Below are 22,313 nucleotides of genomic sequence, written 5' to 3'. Positions count from 1 at the left end.
TTACAGGTTGTCATGCCAACTGGTTGTGTGCATGGCAACCAACAGCACAGAGTGTTGACCACAGGTTGTGCTCAATGTAAGGTATCCCTCAAATTTTCACACTGAATTTATGTCAAAGCATATACTTTTTCACCATTAAAGTCTTTAAAACAAATCTGGGCCTTTGAAGTTTCTATTTTCAGGCAGGGCATTTTGAATGACAAAATTTACGTCAGTGTTGGGTGAGAACAGAGGAAGAGGGAAACTACCTTTCCACCAAGAAAGTGTACTCTGTTCCATTTCACTTGCCAGCAATAATGAACAAATGACTTAATATGTGTAATAAGAGATCCCACCTGTTTTTCAAGGGGGAAAATGGTCCCCAGAAAAAACAAAGAAAATTTGATGAGTGGATTCACACCAATTGACATGTACACATAACTGTGTGCAGCAGTCACACATGAATAACACGCTAGGAATGACGCACGCAAAAATAGATCTTTTCTGCATTAAGGGTAAAGCTTGATTAGCTTGGAGCATGTAGTCCAAGACGGATTATTGTTTCTCCAGGATAGAAGAGTTCAGTTACGGCACTGCTATTTTAAAAACAGCGAACAAATATTCCTCTAGCTATCACAATGAGAGTCATGGTTGACAAGTCATGTCACCTGCACAACTGGAATAAGTGTCTTTCCTAGCAAAATGCAGATAGTTTTCTAATCTCATCAGGCTAAATGAAGACAGCTAACCATGAAGAGCAAGTTAACTGGAAAGGAAAATATGTAGATAATAGGTCACAATGCAAAGGAAATCCTAGATAAATGATAGAATGTGAAATAACCAATAATAAAGAGGAGAGGAGTTTGGGAGAGGGATGAAATCCTTAACCTGTTGAAGACAAGTCCCGAGTATAGTATGAGCATGTGTCTATGGGAAATGCATGTTGTAGCAAAATCGGCCCGTCCTCAACGGGTTAAAGAATGTCTGGGCAGGAAAAGGGATGCGAAGATGGAAAAGAGAAAGGGTCATCTTGTACCACTGTATCATTTACATCCACCAAGCAGGGTGCCAGCATGGCCAAAGGATGCATGGATCAATTGGAGGAGGAGTGTAGCAGCATGACGTTTATCAATCATTGGCTGCCCTGACCGACTTACACTTCAGTATTGATTTTCTTTCTTTCTTTTCTTCTATCCCTTTGATGTCTTTAAAAGACAGGGAGGCTTACGCAGAATGCTCCGACAGATCTATACAGCCAGTGTCTCCAATTGTTGGTATCTGGCTGTGTCCTTTGCTAGACTCAAAACCATGCTCTTGGAACAGTGATGCAGCAATCTTGTGAGAAACGACGTTGGCCGCCTTTCACAAACACCTGTCACAAGAGGCTGTGTGCGATATTCTTGTTGTCTATGTACCACTGAGACATTATAGTCTTTTCTAACGAGGCGTAGCAAAGGGAAAAAACCTAATTGGGAACAGGTCCTAGTGTAATGTGTTTTCTCCAGCTAATTGGGGTCCCAAGCTTGAATGGGACTCGACCCTTGAATGACGTCATGGACCAGGTTCCTTCTTGGAAGCGAGATGATGCCCTACGTCAGCACTGACTCGTGTGACAAATTAAATTCAATCTTGCATGCCCCCTATCCGTACCCTTCCCCCTCCTTCCTTGGTCCTAACACACCTTCTGTTTCTGAAAACGGTTTACATTTAAACTGGCAACTTGCCACAGAGAACTTGAAATGTACACAGGATCCCTTTGCCCATGTATCCAAAAGGATGGTTGTTGAATGATCATAAGTCTTTCAAATTTATGTTCTTGAAATGATCTAAAATATGTGTGTGTCCTGAGTATGTACAGAGTCAAAGATAGAGACAGAGACAAAGAAGGTGAAATAACAGATCATTTCGTTAGATACCAAACTATAAAGGTACATTTGAATCTCACAGCCCTTGGTCCCTGACACCTTTTTCTTCAATGTAAATCACACTTTCTGTCTTATTCAAACACATCAAAATCACCATTATCACATCATTTTTGTTGTCCAGCCACTGTGCCCACCTTGTCTGAAGGCTACCATTTCCTCCTTTTTCCCTAGGGAATAGTACCTTGTTTGCAAGCATGATCAATGAGCATTGTTTTCAAAGCTTGCCTCCCCCTACCCCAAAACAACCCACCCCTTTCATCTACTCTAACTGTTCACAGTTAACTCTGATCCTCTAGTCTCAAGTGGTTTTAATCCTTCCTTTGTGTTTTAATCCCTTAAGAGATGAGCAAGACACACCTTTTGGTGTGTTGTTGTTGTTTTTTTCTTTTGATGACCACGAGCTGAGAACCGGAGGATGCCATTGGTCATGTCATGTGTGCATACCAGTGAGTATGAACTGTCAAGACTCCATATGGGACCACATCACAGGTGTGTTGAACACCTCTAATTGGGTGTGGTCGGTGCATGGAAATGAGAGGAAGTGTGTCACCTATGCCAAGCTTTTTCAACACAATACCACAACAACCCAAAGTCAATGTCACTGACACTTATGAGAAAAAAGGTATGGAAAATTATATCAATTGAAAGAGAAAATAATAGTTTTTCACATAAAATGTAAATCAGAGTCTTCTACAAACGGAATTATGTGACATCAAATTACATGCAAATTTGCATACTGTTTATCAGAGGGCACCGCAGACTAGTAAAACCTGCACTGTACTCAGTAAATTACATACCGCTGATGACCACAGAAGACAATGAAATACAACAGAGGTACGAATCTATGTACAGATTTGCCCTGTGATATTTGGAATCCAATCTGCAAAACAATTAGTCTTGTCTTCTTTTCTGGCTCAGAAATTCAGATACATGGCAAGAAAAACTCCAAAATAACTTTCTTTTTGTTGTATTTGGTTGGTTTGAAATCATATTTTTATTTCTTTTTTAATTTTTGCATGTTTTTATGGAGAGGAAGGGGAGAAAAATGGGAAGACTAGAAAATTAAACCTGAAAACAGGAATAGCATGCCTGCATGAGCAACCATGATAGCATACCATGGAATGTATTCAATATTTTGTCTGTTTGCCTTGTACGCTGAATGCAGATCAGTTGTTTTGCTACTATGTTTGACTGTTTTTTACTGAATAAACTACTTTAATTACAATTGATTCCAATTCCAATTACAGTATATTTCATAAAACAAGAAGACAGCAAAAAACCCAGCAGAGCGATGAAATGGGGCAGAACCAAGCAACACGATAATGACAAAAGTTGACATGAATGTAATCAAAGAGCGAAGCACCACGGACTACCTCAAAGCAAACACGAACACACTTTACAGCAGGTGGTACCTCGTTGCCATAGAAACATGTTGGCTCGCTCATGTCACCTGCGACATTTGTTTGAACAAGTTACTGCAAGTCATCTTCTGTATTCTCCATATATTTTGTGAAGTTTTTATTTTCGCAAATTTTGCAAATCGGATGCTTTTTGCGAATGTAATAACACGAAAATATTAACTCTGATCCAGAAATGAATGCAGTGTACAGGAATACATTCCTCTGTCTATCTCTACACTCCACCTTTGCGAATTTAATCACACGCAAAGTTAGAAGAAAGTCCCAATTCATGAAAAATTAGACTCAAGAATTATATGGTGTATATAGTATAGTTCATGTCTTTCGATATGGGAATTGTAATGACAATAGGAACACTTCAAAAACTTAAACTATTGCATTCACGATTACAAATACTACTAAAATCAAGAAGGTCCGAAGAGCTGGCAGGGTCATATCTGTGGCACTGGTGGCCCAGGGCCACTAAATGTTGATACTGGGCCACCTATCTTCCAAAAAGGCTATCTTTTGGTGGCTCAATCAGACACTTATGATTCCAAATGGATAGTTATGTTTTTGCTTATTTCAGCCTGCTACATTTCTTTTTCAGGCCACCAAATTTTCAGATTTAAAGATTTTACTGGCTCAAAAGGTACCCAATAAAGAATGGATAGATAGATAATGACCACCCACAGAAACACATAATGAAGTAATAGATGAGCAACAACAATAAATTTACTTTATGTAATGTATTCATATGCATTTTTTTTTTTTTTTTTTGTTGCTTACATTAATGCAATCTACTCTTGGGTTGCGTAATGGGCTTTTGGCTGGCATGCAAATTATACCATTTTATCAGCTACCACAAAACAACTCTGACAACATCTAGCCTGAAAACCATAAGCTTACAGAAAAATATTGATAGAATGAAACGATCTCTGTAACGAGAAATCCTGTGAGTGGGTGGAACTTTCCGGACCCTGGAGAAAATGCTTGCTTTCATTGGCAAAGCCGAACATACAAAGGGTCCAAAACACTGAACTGAAAAACGAAGGAGCCATTCAACGACTAAAATGTTTGCTAATCTGTGCTTGACGTAGCAGCAAAAGTCAAAAGTACGTCACACACGACAAAAGTCTGTCATACACAACAAAAGTCTCAAAACCTGGATCTTCTCAAACTCATTTGCAAGGTGAAAAACAACTTTGTTGAGGTACTCCGAGCATGAAATTCAATAAACGCTACAAAAGTGTCAAAAGATTAAAAGATGGTTTACTCGATGTCATCAAGCGGAAAGAACAATCATTGCGTACTGGGGTAAAAGAAAAAAAAAGGATCATAACATCATTCTCATGATTGTGCATTGACAAATTCTTATTGTACTTTCACCAATGGTGGATCCTTGTCAAAACAGAAATCAATTACCACAAAAAGAACTGAATTACCTCTTCAGGGAAATGACAAAGGAATAATGTACTGATCATGGCAACAAGTCTGTTGATGATCACAACAAAATTGTTTAACTGAAAGAGTATCAAGATGTGAAAATGACATTCACCTCAGGCTTTGAATGGTTCATACCAACTTATCTTGGTCCCTGTCAGAATGCATTCATCATTATAAATTTTGCATAGATGTTACAAAATAAAAGCCGACACACATACTTTAATTTAAACATTTTCATCTACATATATGTATAATTATATAGATAGAAAAAATAATTTTTGTGTGTTTTTCCCTAATGGTAAATTGATACCAAAATCAAAACTGATAACATGCCAGGAAAATGTGAAACACTTCGTTTTGTTTAAAATATGATAGCTTTATTTCAAGAGATGATTTTGATATGTATCACAAATGAACATTAAAAACTCACAGAGATAATTTCTGATCATAAACCTAGGTAATAAAAGTAAAGTGAAATACCATGAAATCTATGGGCAAAATTATGCAAGTCTTATCAATTTTATATTATTTCCATCCAAGTTAGCCATGGATCATGGTAAGACCAATGATAAGATGACCAATAATACCATCTGATCCCCATCTTTCTCAAACTGTCCACTGCTTAGATGCTATCTGACAAATCCTCATTCCCTACTCAGTTGCATTCCTGATTGCCCAAATTATCTGCCACAAAGAAAAGCTTATATATCATGTCAGGTCTATTCCTTCTCACACTTAGATCTCCACACAAATGAAGATGCGTTCAATAAGAATGACAATGAGTCTTAGACCCACTTTCCTTACATTACTCTTACATTACGATCTCGATTAAAGGCCTCAGTATGTCAGAACAAAATCTGAGTTGCATCAATGTCACAACTGAGTGAGGAAATTGGTCATAAATTCTGGAAAAGCAAGCTTGAAAAATGATACAGCTACGATCAAATGTCAAAGCCAAGAATTACTTCAAATCTGGAGTAGATGATGATGATGGAAGAGGGTCACCAGCTTCCTACAAGAGGGCTGCTAGCACTGCTGAAAAAGCATGAAAACTATCTGTAACATCATAGGAAACCACACATCTTTCTATGTGCCAGGAAATTGTTTGCTGTCCTGCTTGGAGAATGAACAATCTTCAGCAGATTTTCAAGATATTAACTTCGTTTAAACTTAAATGACAACAATTAATTGTAAATCATGCCACCTATGATGGTGATTGATTCACAGAAAATGTCAGGTCTCTTTAATCTCAACATTTGCTCTAACCCAGGGCTGCCCCTCTGATGTGGAACTACCAAGTATTGACTGGTAGTGAAGAGGGACAAAGGATCTCTATTATTAAAGCTCTCTGCAATAGGCCATTTTGAGGCATGAAAAGGAGCTCTTCACACGGGCAACTGAAGGCTTATACTCTAGGGCCTTAACTGACCCAGGGTGTAATGCACATCAAAAAATTAATCCTGGAGTAATTCACATATGCATTACTTAACATATACAGTATACTAGAAATTATATATCAGAAAGGGACTCATCTTCTATCTTTTGACCCAAACAAAGGCCACACAATTGTTCAAAATCTGAAAACAACAATACGGCTCACAGACGTAGGTATACCGGTACTCCTTTTCTTCCAGTATCAATGACATGATATGTGATAAAGAGTCAAGCATGCATTTAATTTCCCAGAAACAGCACGATTCCTATGCTTCCTTTGGATGATTTCTGGGAAAATTGAGGGGAAAAAAAGGAATCAATCAGAGCATGATGAACAACTTCGTGTGAGACTTGACAGTTTCTGAAGGCAGGATATTCAAGGACCACTCCTCTGTTTTAGTCTCAGTGTATGCACTATGGTACAATTTATGTGATTAATGAAGCATATTTTTGAATAATCTATGAATAATATCACTTAGCAAGAAATCAAATCGCAATAATAACAATGTCATCAATGAGAAGGCAGAGATACAGATCATTTTTTAAAATTCTACGATTTGTTTGTTTGTTTGTTTGTTTTGTTGTTGTTTTTTTGTAGTGGAGATGTTCTCAAGTAAAATGACTGACATAAATACTGATGAATACTAAAAGACACTGAGTACAACTCCTTGTTCCCGCATGAAGCCAGCAGGTGAGAGCTAGTAGGGTACAAACTCCTCCATTCATCACTGTTAGTGGGTCAGGATAAGAGAGATTTTGTTTCACACCATGTCTTGTGGGCGAAGAAACGAAGAGGATCGGATGCCCCTGCCTGTGACTATGTCTTTTCCCCACATATCATCTTTCAGCTTTAACTAGAAAGAAAAAAATGAATCACACCACGCTCTAGTTGAAAAATAACGAAAGTCAATGACATCTGTGGCTTGTGTGGGTGGTATATAGTTCCAGGAAAATGCAACAACTTGTTCTCTATCTCTACCTTTTTGCTCAACAATCACTCTAATGTTTCTAACGAACTGAATCCTATTCTAGCATTTGAAGAAGAAAATACAGCATCTTTGAATATTTGCATTTATCTTCATGAAGACAACCATTCATGGGGAGGGGGGGAGGGGGGCATCCAATGACCAAACTCCGTTCTATGGGCAAACATCTCCCAAATACTCAAGAGCTCGTCACACCATCGGTCACTGACGAGAACAAACAGTGGTGACTCATAGGACTCGACTGCACAGACCTGGCGCACCCCCGATCCATCCGTGATTCCAGTGATTCGAGCCGAGATAAACCAACACTCCCGCACAATGACCTCTCAAATCAACGGGTCAAATGGCACAGTGGGTAATATGGTTTTACTCTCATTACAGGACTATCATATGGGGCTCCAGTCACTGAATGGCATAGTATTACAAATAGCTATGAGAAAGAAAATCAATCATTGTTCCTCAATCTTTCTTAATTTTTTTATGCTTCCTTTGAGGACAGACACAAAGTAACTGGCTTTCTCACAATCTCAAACCAAGCATGTCACAGTTCCCTCCCCCCCCCCCCAAAAAAAAATAATAACTAGAAAAGCACTCTGAGAGCGCAGACCTCCGCCAAGCAGCTACTTTCCACCGATGATCTTGCTCTTCCCTACGAGATTTTTTTCCTCTCCACCACTGGGGGAAAGCTCTTTGGGCTCTTCCATAGAGAGCAGTGATTTCCATCCATAGGTATACATGCTGAAAAATCGCCCAATTTCCCAATATAGAAGCCTTTGTTACGTCATAAACCCTCAGCTGCGCAGCACACCTCGCCCTAGCAGAAACCAGAGCACGCACTTTAGTGTGCATTTGAAAACCTCAAAAAATGCGCAACTTGAACCCCCGAATTCATTGACCATACCTGTCAAAATATCAAAAATCCTTCATAAATTCAAAAAAAAATCTTGGATCACTACCAAAATTTAATCATTTGTTACTTGTGTCATTCTCAACCTTTCCTGTAAGTTGCATCCAAATCCATTATCTACTTTTTGAGTTATTTTGCACACCGACAAACAAACAAACAAACAATGGTAACGAAAACATAACCTCCTCCCTTGGCGGAGGTAATAGTGCACTGCTGGAGTATGAAAGTAGACAAGAAGCTCGTGGGTCAGAATCTAAATCTGCTATAGTACAGGTACCAGGATGATCACAAACATTTGAAATTGATTAAGTCTGAACCTAAGACTATACACTGCAGGCATTTTGAAAAGAAAAAAACAAAACAAATCTCATATCATATAACGCTCAGTGGGATGTGCATATTCCACTCAGAGGACACAGTACAAAGTGTTTGTCACCACACTAACTCTTTATTTCCTCCAACCCTTCCATCATGCTCAATTACCTTTCACTATCATTCATTTTTGCTCAATATCGTGGAGGGGAACAGTCTCCTGTTTGAATTTGCTCTGTTATATGTCGTTCTCGTGTAAAAACATTCAAACCTACAAACAGACAAACTGTGCAAATGAAACACAAAGATGATCTGTGGTGAATTAGGGCTCTTGTAAAGTTTTTCTGTGATAATTTCCATCTTGACTTATATTTCTTTTGTAACGTACATCTACCATACAACTGACTCACCCTCCAAAGTATACAAAGGCCACATATTTCAAGTGTGCATGGGTTAATCTGTCAGATGTGAATTGGGCATTATGTAACGAGGGCAGATTATCAAGTGGATCGATCACTGGGGCATCAACAAATTTAAGAGGGAAAAACATGAATGTGTGATACGGACACTTTAAGTGGGTGTGTGTAAAAAAAAGGAACTCTTTAAGCCTTTCAAGGTCTTATGATGTTCGAGCGTGTCCAAATCAAAAGATGTAGAATTGACAGGACATGGAGAGGGGTATCTTCGGCTAATCCGTCTCGGTCATCCCCAGGCCCGGGAGCCCGAGTCAGACTTGGTTAGAGGGTGAAGACAGTGAATTACAGAAACACTTTTTTCGCTTCGCTTCTTCACCTTGCATCAGACTCTGCCCTCAATAGATCTGTCCTTTACACTGTATTTGCACTATTGCCTTTTCTGTTTGCCATTCTTCCATTTCTCCTCCTTCTCTCTCTCTCTCCCATCTCCCCCTCCCTCCCGGTGAGTTGGCTCAGTGAGTTGGCTCAGTCGGTAGCGCGTCTGCCTCACGATCACGCCGCCCGGGTTCGAACCCGAGTCTGGACTGAGCAATGTTGTGTGTAAACATACCGTCCCCTCTAGCAAGAGGCAAAACACTCTGTCCCTCGGATAGGACATAAAATGGAGGTCCCGTGTATGAGAGAGTCACAGCTCATGCACGTAAAAGATCCCGCTTCATTCATTCATCGAAAAGAGCAGGGTGTCTAACCCGGTGAAGTGGTCCCACCCCACATCCAACTGGACCCCATGGAAGACCAGCTTAGTGTAGCTGAATATGGGCTATCCAGCCATCTTCACAGATGGAAAATGAAAAACAACAACAACAAAAACAACCCCCCCCCCCCCGTCTCATTTTCTAAAGGCAAGATTACTTTTAGCCCTTCAACTACCAAATCACATTTCTTTGGCTTCCTTCTATTTCTTATAGGTCAACCAATCCCACGAAATATTCTGTTATGGGGCAACCTCAAAAGAAGAAGAAGAAAAAAAGTACAATTAGCCGAATGTTCTGACAGGCATATATTTCAAATGATATTTTGCTGCTGTTGTGAAAGGGATTAGAAAGAACATTAAACGAAATGGAAATACTGGCTGACATATCCCGCCATCAAGACTACATAGGCCCCTACATTTAGACTAATTCTACATCCCATCTTTCAGCCTCTTTTCAAAATTAGCAGGAACTACAAGTCCTACACCCCCCCCCCCCCCCAATCAAAAAGGACAACAGTGTCATAAATGCCAATAAAACTCCTGAAGTCAAGTGTCATATGATATGGAGATATAGATTCTCCTATGAAACAGGTAGGGCATGGCATACATCTGGGCCTGTTTTATCAAAAGATAAAATCGATTTTAAATTTCCTTACCTTAACACACTGGCTGCCATAGACTTATCATAGATATCAACTTTATAATCAATTTTAACTCTTCATAAAACAGGGCCCTGTACAGGTTTACACTTCCAAGATATGGGGTGCAAGGAGTTAACAGGTTTGCCCATCGGCATTCATCTTTAACATCTCATCTGAAGCCTGACTGGTGTCTTTTGTACCCCGGCCCTAATTGACTGTACCCTCTTTTGTTCCTACCAGATCCAACGCCAGTGAAGAGGAGTCAGGGATTAAGGGAAGGGGGCAGAGGATCAATAAATCCACCCTTCTTTCTTTTTCTCTCTAGACAGAAGAGGTGATATTGAGACATAGTACCATTTTTGACCCGCATCAGCAGAAAGTGTACAAGTAGATTTAGCAGTCATAATAACAGAAGAAATAATAGTGGTAGTGGTGGGGATAGCAGTAGCAAAGTGGTTGAAATACTAAGTAGTAGTAGTAGTAGTAGTAGTAGTAGTAGAAGCAGCAGCAGCAGTAGTAGTAGTAGTAGTAGTAGTAGTAGTAGTAGTAGTAGTAGAAGCAGCAGCAGCAGTAGTAGTAGTAGTAGTAGTAGTAGTAGTACTTGGTACTTGGTAGTAGCAGTTGTATAGTAGTAGTAGTAGTAGTAGTAGTAGCAGTAGTAGTAGTAGTAGTAGTAGTAGCAGTAGTAGCAGTTGTATAGTAGTAGTAATGGTAGTAGTAGTAGTAGCAGCAGCAGCAGCAGCAGCAACAGCAGTACTAGTAGTAGCAGCAGTAGTAGTAGTACCAGTAATAGTAGCATTAGTGGTAGTAGTACGGTAGCAGTATTAGAATAGTGGTTGAAGTGGTAGCAGAAGTAGTGCTTCTCTTATATTTTGAAGTCATTCAAGTGTTTTATGAGAATGGCATTTAAAAGAGTACCTACATGTCAATTCTTGCTGAAAAAAAGCATCTTATATCTAAGGAAGATGACTGCCTTGCTTCACAAAGCTAATAGCTAAATGCTACCAGAGGTTATATAATTTCATTTGTTGCCTATGTGTATTTTTCATTGTGCCTCTTGGAAATTAGCATGTTGATGTTGCTTTGTCCAAGTTACAGACATAAATGTTCCCTGTTTACTATTTTCATGATTTAGTATTTTTGTTTAACCTGATGCCATATCATTAACCATTTCAATACTTTTGAATCTCACATTTTCAATAGGATCCATGGTACTGAGACCAAGAATTCATCATTATATCAATCTATCTACAACCTGTGTAACTGTCTGGGCATTCCACAAATTCACAACTGCCATTGCAGATTTCGAAGAAAAATCAAACAGACAAAACACGAAAAGCTAAACTAAAATGTCCATCTGTTGGCGTATATCTGGAAGCACTCTGTCACATTAAACCAATCCTCTTCCATATGAACTACAGTCAACAACAGGTGCTCACAAACATACAACCCTGTGACCCAAAAATAAACCCCAGCTACCAACTGCTACTACAGGGGTGCAGGCCAAATGCTGAAGCCATGACATTCCTAATGCCTAAGCAGAAAATGGGGAGGGGAGTAAAAATAGGAGGAGAAAAAAAAATAAGTGGTCCAATTTCATGCGAACTGAAGCAAGCATGCAGTAACCGTGGCAACTATTGCGTAAAAGAAAGGCAAGCCTGCCCGCCTATCACAAGCTCTTAGTTGATAGGGTTTCTTTCTTTCCTTACACATTTCACGGGGTCATCGGGGTTATTACTGCCGATATTTATAGACAGCTCTATAAATAGAAAGCAATCTCAGGCTTATTTCGCATCGAGGGATCCGATCACTCCTTGTTGTGTTACATCATCAAATCTGCACTGTTAGTTGTTATGTTTGCTGAGAATTTGTACATGTATAAAAAATACATGCTGTCAAAAAAAAAGTATTCACATTACAGAAACTAACATAACTTAGTCAATTAAAAAAGCTATCTGCTTCACAAAAATGTCCTCACATAGGCCTACCTCAACAATGAGTGCTTCTAACAATTTAATGTATCTTCTCTAGCCTAATATGTACCTTTGTTTTCAGACATTGTAAATGAGAAACTGTCTTCCATGTATCTTTTGTGGGACAGACCAGGGAGGTGACACCTCCCTGGACAGACTGCCCCCAAAAATATCAACTTTAAGATATTTTGTTTTTTAAAATGTAAGTTCAAACATATCAAAATAAGCACAAATTCAAGTCTAGGATATGGAATGGAGAAACTTATATCAATATTTCACAAAAATCAGCATTAACTTTTTCATCTTTATGCTTAAAACAATTGTCACTTTTCTTTTAAAGCCTCTTTGTAAGAAAAGTAAGTGATGCCTATTTTAAAACTTATTTCTTTTCAAGTTGATGAACTGTCAAGTCAACTCATCTCTGTACCTTTCAAAACATCAGCTGAGAACTAGAAGGGCCCTACTGCATTCTAAGATTTGAGCGTAAATAAAAACGGAACAATCGATTCTCATGAAATAAGTTCATTTAACCAAAAGTAGGTAGAGTGGTGGGCATTGTTCCAATAATATGGTAAAATTGTTCCTTTGTGGTCTTAAAGGGGCTGTACAGTACTGGTTGAGGTGGGGATTCATGATTTTTACATTCCTAAGTAAGATAATGAGAAACCTCTTATGAAATATGAAAGAGCATGTAATTTCAAGAAGGATTCAATGTTTATTTGATGAAAATTGGTTTTCAAATGGCTGAGATATCCAAAAAAGTGATAATAATAAAAGACTACATGCCTCAACTTTATTAGGATCTCTTTGTTTCACCTTGTCCTTGGATATCTCAGCCACTTCAAAACCGATTTTCATCAAATAAACTTTTGATACCCCTTAGAATTGCATGCTCTATGACATCTCATAGAGTGGTTTCTGAATATCTCGCAAAATGTTAAAAGCTAAATCAGAACTGTACACACCCTTTAATTTTAACTTTATACTTAAAAATGAAAATAATTTAAAATTGACACCATAATGTAATGGAGATCGAGCTCTACAACATGATAACAATAACTCAATACCTCCAAAAATTATGTAAAGAGCCCTTCTGGTTCTCAGCCGACAATATGGAAAAGTTGCTTCATGGATCTCTTTCATGCTTCTCTACCATCTCCTCTTTTCACACACTCTCTGTATCTTCATCTCCCCCCTTATATACTCTTCTCTGTTGGTAACCATCTCTTCCAGGTCATATATCATCTGGTCAACAGACCGAGAAAAAGATCTTAATATAGACAAGAAAGTTACTATACCCCTGTCACAGAAATGGCAAGACCTTAAATCAAACGTATCTCAACCACGCCTCCATCATAAATAATATCATAAAACACTTTCTTTCCCATTCCCCATGTCTTTCTCCCACTTTTTCCTTCGTTGTCTTCTATCCATGTCGCGACTCCATTCTCCGTTCTATGTTCGTAGTTTTTCTACGTAGCAACTTTTTCTTTATGCTGATGTAACCACATTTTGTCAAGAGATTTATCGTTGCAGGCAAGCATACTGAGAGAGAACTTCACTTAGGGGTTCGGTGAATTATTGGAGTTGAAGTAATGATGTCATTGTTGGTTAAGATACTTCTGCCAGGACACACTCTTGTTCATACCTCTCAGCTGTCTCTCCAATCAATCTCCCTTGGTTGAAACATGGCCAGTAGGTTCAAACATGTTTTATCATCTATATACCGTAAAAGTAGAAATTTTCACACATTTTGCACGTAGAGACAACAGAAAAATATAATCTATCAACCACATTGTTCTTTTCCTATGCTTCATCTTAACTAGCCATTTCAACAAACTAGATTCACCTCAACACACACACACACACACACACACACACACACACACACACACACATGTACATACAAACAAACTAACAAAAAAAAACTTAATGATCAAAAATGGTATTATTCTCTTCCTCATCCCCTGGAATACAAAAAAAAAACTTTGCCCAGTTAAAATTACTTAAGATATCAAAGTTTCGAGGTGGTCTCTCCGTAAATCATTTTCACTGCCCAGATGAATCTGCCCATGAGGTACTTTGCCTTTTCTTTCTTCTTATATTTGCATTGCCAATTTGAAGAGGTCACTCTGAGGGCTGCAACTCGTATATCACTAATGATAGGATGATGTTTTTTTAAAGCACAGAAGTTGAAACCTGACCATACAGAATGACAATATAGTTAAGAAATATGGCAAACGTGCATTTCTTTAACACGTGGCTGCATTCACAAGGTTAATGCGAGGCTAATCACACCTCTGTGTACGTTACTTTCTGTTTTTTTATTGCTGCCTGTGACAATCGAAAGTGTCTAAATAAAACTGATTAGAAATTACATCAAAACATGTTGTTCGAACACCATATGATAGTTTTCAAATGATAAGATTTGATCTGATTTGAATTTCAACTGATTTTGCTATTTACAATATTCAAATCACAACACTGGATGCACAGTCAAATAGATAAGATTTTAAGATATCATGTGTCTAAACTTGTGATAGGAACAATCAAACTAATATGCATGAGGATTTTAAGTGAGCATTTAGGCATAGAATCATGGAACATTTAATTAAACTTATTCAGAATCGTCTTGGTAACACAACGCGCAAAAACAGCATGCAAGCAGAGCAGACTTTCCGCTCTAACAAGTCGCATGTAGACATATGTGTGTTGTCACTCCATGAACTTGGAAAAACTCTTTACAAACACAAACTTTTTTTTTCATTCTTTCTTTCTTTTCATTCTAAAAACCCAGAGTCCCGGCCTGAGCTGGTTCTAATAGGCTCTGGATACCGTCTCTGGAGACGTTTGCGGGGCAGACCGTAATTCCTTGGTATTTGATTTAAAAGGGGTCACGGTCCCAACATTACATTTAGATTTAATCAAAATCGGATCACTAGGCTCTGTGCAAGACTTGAATTGTCAACCAGTCACGCATTTGTAAAAAACATTTCCTCAACCTGGAGTAACAGAGCATAAGCTTTAACCCTTTAGCAACCAGAGGCAATTGCAACGTCAAATTCTTTTCCACTGAAGGAAGAAGAAGAAACTCATTTTTATGTTTTGATGATTAAATTCCAGATTGAAGGATGCAAGATAAAATGAAAGAAAAGGCCTAAAATGCATCTCAATGAAGTTACTTTGGTATATAAAGGGCCTAAACTTTGATACTACCAGGGCCTGCACATTCAGGCTTTTGCCTGAAAACTGGTATCCCTGCAGACTGTGGTGATACAAGGATAAAATGAAGAGAAAGATAAAGAGACCTTTTCACAGATAAAGACATAATAAACACACAGACAACCAGACACAAATAAATGTTTACACACACACAGACACACAGACAAACACACACTACCTCACACACATGAAAAAAGAATACGGGTAGTTCATTGACTTCCAAGAGGGGCAGCCATAGATGGTTCACCTGCTAAAGGTTAATGCTTGGTGTCTGAGATGCCCCTTCAGCTCTGATTTGGTTGGACTACACGAGAAAATGATACCGCCAAGAGTCTGGAACCAACACTAGTGGTCAATGCTAAGGTCTTGCCTATCTCTACATCAACATGTTCCACACTGAGATGGCACTGCAGCTGGCCAGAGATTGCGAGGAATGATATCACTCCGAGAAGACGATGACTTGTGCAACCAGTAAAGAGACAAACAACCTGTCAGAAGGTTGAGTTTGGGATGAAAAGATGAAAAAAAAATGCCAAAAAAAAAAAAAAAAACCAAGGAGATGATTGCAGAACTGCATGTTTATTCTCACAGTCATACTGAAAGTAGGTATAGTGCATGAAATTGACAAGTGTGATTAGGGTCTTTCTCACTGGAAAATATCACTACAGTGATAATGATGACACATGACCTGTTGCATTTACACTGCAATCAAATCTCTTGAAATTACTGTCAAACGAGGAATGTTCGCATGCATTTTGATTTTGCGAATCTTGTCTACACTAATATGCATTGAATGTTAGAGGCAACTCACAAAAATTTCATGCTGCGAACAAGGCTGTCTGGTCACATTTGCAAAAATTTCATGCCGCAAAAATATTGAGTTTTACAGTACCACACTTGCCAGAATTTGTGAGCTTTAGGAACGCAGTACAGTGTGCATGCATGATTTGATTGACAGGCTACATGCAATCTTTTTTTTCTTTGGGGGGGGGGGGGTGGTCGGGGCAGTACTACATTTGTTTTTTGCCATGATGTCACAAGTTTCATAGAATTGCTGGTCGAACTTCTGGTGTAGAATTTTTGGTGCAATTGTGCAGATTCACAACGCAGATTCAATGTCTGCATCAATATCAATACAAATTCTTGTGTCACTGAACTCATGGACCTTTTCGTTGTAGGTCCATGCTGAACCAAAGTATGCATTTCGAAATCTCAACAGAACTTTCATCCTCCTACTGGGTATCCATGTACCGCCTCTGGTAGAGGGGGGAATGCATCCTGCCCACACAAAGCAACATCCATGTCAAGACTGGAACCATGGCCCTGCTCCTTGAAAACACAGGTCAGAATCCACTAACCCCACTCCTTGAGAACACAACTAACAATCCACTAGCCACACTATCGGGTACTGTAAAAGTGGATATTTTAGCGCAAGTAATTTTTTGCGCTTGGCCGGGTAACATGAATTTCACATGTTTTTAATTCCGCGGAATCAGGACGTTGATAACTGGAACATATAGCATGCAAAAATATTCGCATTCTTTTATTTTCGCGCTAACCTCTGGTTGTGTGAAATGCGTGAAAATTTCTACACTGCGAAAATTTCCACTTTTACAGTATTGGAAAACATGGCTCTTAATCCACTAACCATGACACTGCCTCGCAGTCAAGGCACATCTCTCTTTGTATTATGATTCATATTTTTGCAGCTTTTAGGGGAAAAAATAATTCCTTTTACGATACAGCCACAAAACTTGGAGCAACTCTGGATAGAGATCAGCAATGTATTTTTAGGAACACATTATTTCCAATCTCAGTTGAATCTAGTCAAGCTGTCTGGTAGCCTAAGGTGATACTTGAAAATAGCTCTGATTTCAAATTTTGCTGGAAGAAAATGCAACTGCCCCATATGGAATGGAATGTTTACTTTACAGATAAACATGGACAGCAAGATAAACGAATGGAAAGAAATCACTGAAATCGTGATGATCTCGGAAGGGGTCAAAAAAGTATCAACAATCAGTCATCTTTTTTTATTTTAAGTCCAATCTGAACAGAATCTTTACCATCACATTGGTTTGAATTCACTCCATTTGATAAAGTCAAAATTCAACTGAGTGACACTCAAAATAAGAAGATGATTTGATTTCACTCCACGTATTAAAATCAAAATTAATCAAAGTGACACGAAAACAGGAAGATGATTTGATTTCAATCTATTTATCAAAGTCAAATTCAGCTGGGTCACATTCAAACAGGGAGTTGATGTCTTGATACAGCTTTGGACCGGATATTAGATCAAGTGAAAAAGATTGGTACCGGTAATGACATCGTCTGACTTGCATCATTACAATCTGAAACGATGTCAGCAAGTTAGGAGAATGTACAGAAATTGATTTTGTGGTATTTTGAGCCACTTATTGTACTGCAAGCCTAGCAGTAGCTTGTTAAAGGACAAGTTCACCTTCATAAACATAAGGATTGAGAAAATGCAACGATATTAGTAGAACACATCAATGAAAGTTTGAGGAAAATTGGGCAATCGATGCAAAAGTTATGAATTTTTAAAATTTTTGTGTTGGAACCGCTGGATGAGGAGACTACTACGGCTTGTGAGTCATATGCGTACAACAGTATAAAGAAAATGTAAAAGAAAATTCAACATATTTTCACTTTTTTCGCATAATAAAACAGCACTTGACTTGCCTCTTTCTAGAGGCAGGGGGAATAATATTGCCCATAACATTTGTCGGTAACGAGTTAGGGGAATGTGTACTTTTTTCAAAAGATGAAATTTTGTGAAATTCTCTTTATATTTTCCTTATATTGTTGTACGCATGTGACATCTAAGTTATTCATACACTGCAGTAGTCTTCTCATCCAGCGGGTACTGCACAAAAACTTCAAAAATTCATAACTTTTGAACCAATTGTCCGATTTTCCTCAAACTTTCGATGATGTGTTCTACTAATATTGCTACATTCTCTCAATCCTTATGTTTATGAAGGTGAACTTGTCCTTTAATCTCACTGTCCTTGCATTGTAGTGCTGATGCCCTTTTGCTTCTGAGCCGACAATGCAAGGTATCCCAAAAGTGGTTCCATGACATTTGCTCCTGCGACAATTGCTCCCGCGACAATTGCTCCCACAAAATATCTGCACGCTAAGCAAAACATAAATTCTACCAATAAACATAAACCTAACTCTAATCCTAAACCTTAAACCCTATCACAACCCTAACCATAACCCTAAGTCCTCAGAAAAATAAAAATGGAGCAATTGTCACAGGAGCAAATGTTGTGTCATCCCCAAAAGTACCTTATTTTGAGAGAAATTGTCCTCACAAAGTTAACATCAGGTGTTCCTTTCGAGAACATGTCAGTTCTGATCATACTCCTCATGATGCGCCAGCACAGAAAAGTGCAAGCGTACTCTGGATGACATCCATTTGGTAAAAGCCCACCCAAACTTTGTTAAACTTCACCAGGGCATGTCTCAAAGGCTTACCGGCATTAAATCATGTGGATACATGAATTTTCCATTGAATTTCAAGCACGTAAAGAAGAACACGGCATTAAACATCTGACAAATCTGTAGCAGAATATGGCCTAATACCGCAGAGCTGAAAGACCTTTTTATTGCCATTCTTTGATGCATTACAATGGTTAAACTCTAGACAAGTTATCTCTATTCCTTTATCGCTTCTCTTCTAGATATCTCTCTTTTCTCTCTCTTGCATTTTCTGCTTAACTCCAAGCCCAAAAAGATGAGGACATGAGAGGATCCAAGTATTCAATGCCAGAGCCATGACCTCTTCCATGCATCGTGTTCCACTATTCAGTCCGGGAGAAAGATAAAGGAAGGATTAGAAATTCTGACATGACCGTTTTATGAAGACTTGATGAAAGAGTAAGGGGGGGGGGGGGAGACAAACTGTGAAGGAGAGGGGAACATCGGGCACCCCTGGATTCTGATGACCTGTCAAAGCTGGGGAAAAAAACTAAAAACTAAAATCCCCCAGCCTCAGGCAAAGCATCCAAAGACTGAATGAGATTCTCGTAACAGACAACAAGGCAGCACAAGCCTCTATTCACACCCTCGTGCCTGTTCCACACGTAGGCCCTCCGCCAGACGACACCGCCCGATCAAGACAACTTTAAAGTGCCACTCCATACCACGATCACGACAGCTTAAATAAGGGAGTAATGTCACACAAATTTATAGAAAGGTAGAAATTTTTCTTCCAATCAGACAGAGAGCAAAAATCTAAAGACTTTTTTATATCCACACATTTTCATAAACTGTGATATGAATAAATAATACATAAGTAAGAGTGCATCAGTAGAGATGTAGCACACTCAAGGGTATGTTCAATGGTGTGACATGCATTATGCACTATTTGTTTTATAAAATGGAAATAAGAACTATTCTTAATTAACCTCTATGGGTAAATACCAGTCAGTCAGCTACGTGTAGAACTTGCTCAAAAGCCATGATGCCCAAAGTAATGTTTCAAACACACTGAAGACGATCTTGTTTACAGGGAATTTAATAGAGATTGAGCACACGTTTGTAACTGTTGTAACTGATTGAGGGCGCACTTCCAAAGTATGATCTACGCTGTGACGTCAGTGAGTATGTATTAGTAACTTAGTTGTATTAGAAACTTATTTTCGTTGTATATGATACGCAAAATGAGAGACTGGTTATGTGACTGCTCTCAGCCAATGATTTGATTAGGATCAATTATTTTTTATAGCAATTACATAATTATGCAAATTACATAAAGTTATATCATGACCTTATGAGTCTACCACTGACCTACTCACAAATATCTACAGAATTCCTCTTTTGATATTTTACCCAAATGAGAAACTGTTAACCTTTGCATCAAATTTTGTTATGGTGCTGTAACACACTAATGATGACATTAAAGGGAAAGCATTATAATTGCTTCATTCTCGATAAAAAGAAATATGATATTCACAACATTTTTAGCACAAACTCATGGGAGAGTTAGTGTTGTAATATTTATAGTTGTAATTGCTTCATTCCTGATTAAAATAAAAAATTGACACAACATTTTATTACCCACAAACTCATGGGAGGGTTAGTGGTTGTAACATATGTCACTCTATAAGAACATGCCAAGTTTTAGGATCCCATCAACCTGTTAAAGACTACAGTGTAGTCCCGAGTTCAGTATACCCGGGCAGGCGTCAAGGGGAAATGCATGTTTTAGCAAAATCAGCCCATCCTCAACAGGTTAACTTCTAATCCAGGGTGCTACATAAGCACTTGCCCGATTGCCCGAGGCAAGTAAAAATCAATTTTGGGCAAGTGTTGTGGAACAATGAGAAAGAATGCTTGCCCGAATTGGGCAAGCAAAATGTTTTGAAGCCACCTTTACTTCCCAACACATATGTGAAGAAGTCTTAATGCAATACAACACCAACACTCTACTGAACCAAGTTTGTTACTTTGCTTATGTGCTCCTAATTCAAATGATTGTGTTTCATCAAGTATTTGACTTTTTAAGGGATTTTCTATATCATTTTCTTATATCTTTGGACTTTCTTTTCGGGCAAGTAAAATTCATGTTTGGGCAAGTGTTTTGCAACAATCTGAAAATCTGCTTGCCCGACTGGGCAAGTGGTAAAAAAAAGTTATGTAGCACCCTGTAATCAAGTTAAATTTTGATGAAACTACTGCCAGTCTGTTCATCTGATCAAATATTTACGAATCTAAATAAACAGATACAACACAGAAAACAAAAGTGAGCTCAGTTTTCAGGCCTATATGATTCTTTGAAAAAATCATGAAGTAGCAAAGTGTGTCTACTGGACGTATTAAATTATCAAAGTTTTATTCAAGCACACACCACCGTCTGAATTGGGTGGATCTGAAAATGACATGAATGAAATCTGTTCTTTCTCTGAAACTTCTTGTAGTCAGGAAAACTTATGAAGCAATTTGATCAATCTGGAGAGTTTCGTCGCATCGCCGCAAATGATTCAAATATTTCAGAGTGTTTCTTTGATGAATTATTACTTACAGTTACAGAAAAAATAAAACCCATATTTTCTTTTTTATCTCTAGAGGAGGCTCTCTTTTAGAGAGAAAAGCCTTCAGGGGAGAGGTAATAATGAGAAATCATTACTGAATGGCATAAATCACTGATCATTAGAGGGAGTGAAATATTGGTCTCAAGATTCATGAAATGTTCTCATTTCAAAAGGGAAAACCAAGGACAGTCGTCAATAGACCTATCTATATGAGCATCTCTGCATCTCCAAGAGAATGTCTCCATTTTTCTTCACTTGCCAGTATGGGTAGCGGGGTCCCTTAAAGGCCATGTACGGTTTGGGGTACTTTGGCCGTGTTTATGCTTCCCCTTTTCGGGCCAGAATCAGCGTTTTGATACGCGTTTAGTTCAAAACGTGGTTGCGTCCTTGCTCATTTTGATCTAAACGCCGTTTCAAAACGTCGTTTCAAAACGCACAAAATAGTGCGTTTACGACCGGCGTTTCTGACTAATCACGTTTGACGGGGAAGCATAAGTTTACGCAACTCACATCACAAACGCATTTAAATTACGTCATCTCCATCGCCTTTCCGGTTCACTTGAAATTCGCGCGCCAGGCCAGCTGACCTTGTACTGTGCTGGAAGTGCTGATCCCTCGAGCTCCCTGTTGGTACATTACTGTACACGGTGACAGACATATTAATGCATGAAGAGCTCACTACATATCATACATTCCGATTTTGTCAAAATTTGTAGATGAAATAAATACTCGTATTTCCTATCATTGTCTACAGTTCATGTATGTGCGTAAAAGCAATCGAAATTTTATTAGACATGCTACGGAACATGAACAATACACACACTCAGGCCAGAACTTCAAAAAAAGCACGCGCCCC

At 38.6% G+C, this 22,313-nt stretch overlaps 1 pseudogene; it reads right to left on the bottom strand.

Moving 5' to 3' along the window:
- LOC139720194 (zinc finger protein GLIS3-like) overlaps window positions 1-22,313 on the bottom strand; it is a 114,438-nt pseudogene that overhangs the window by 86,840 nt on the left and 5,285 nt on the right.

The sequence above is a fragment of the Diadema antillarum genome, unplaced genomic scaffold (genome assembly GCF_040938485.1).
Source record: "Diadema antillarum isolate AM-2024a unplaced genomic scaffold, OU_Dant_1.0 scf00000010, whole genome shotgun sequence".
Lineage (NCBI taxonomy): Eukaryota > Metazoa > Echinodermata > Echinoidea > Diadematoida > Diadematidae > Diadema > Diadema antillarum.
The sequence above is the reverse complement of the archived record's forward strand: the minus strand, read 5'-3'. Positions and strand labels throughout refer to the sequence as shown.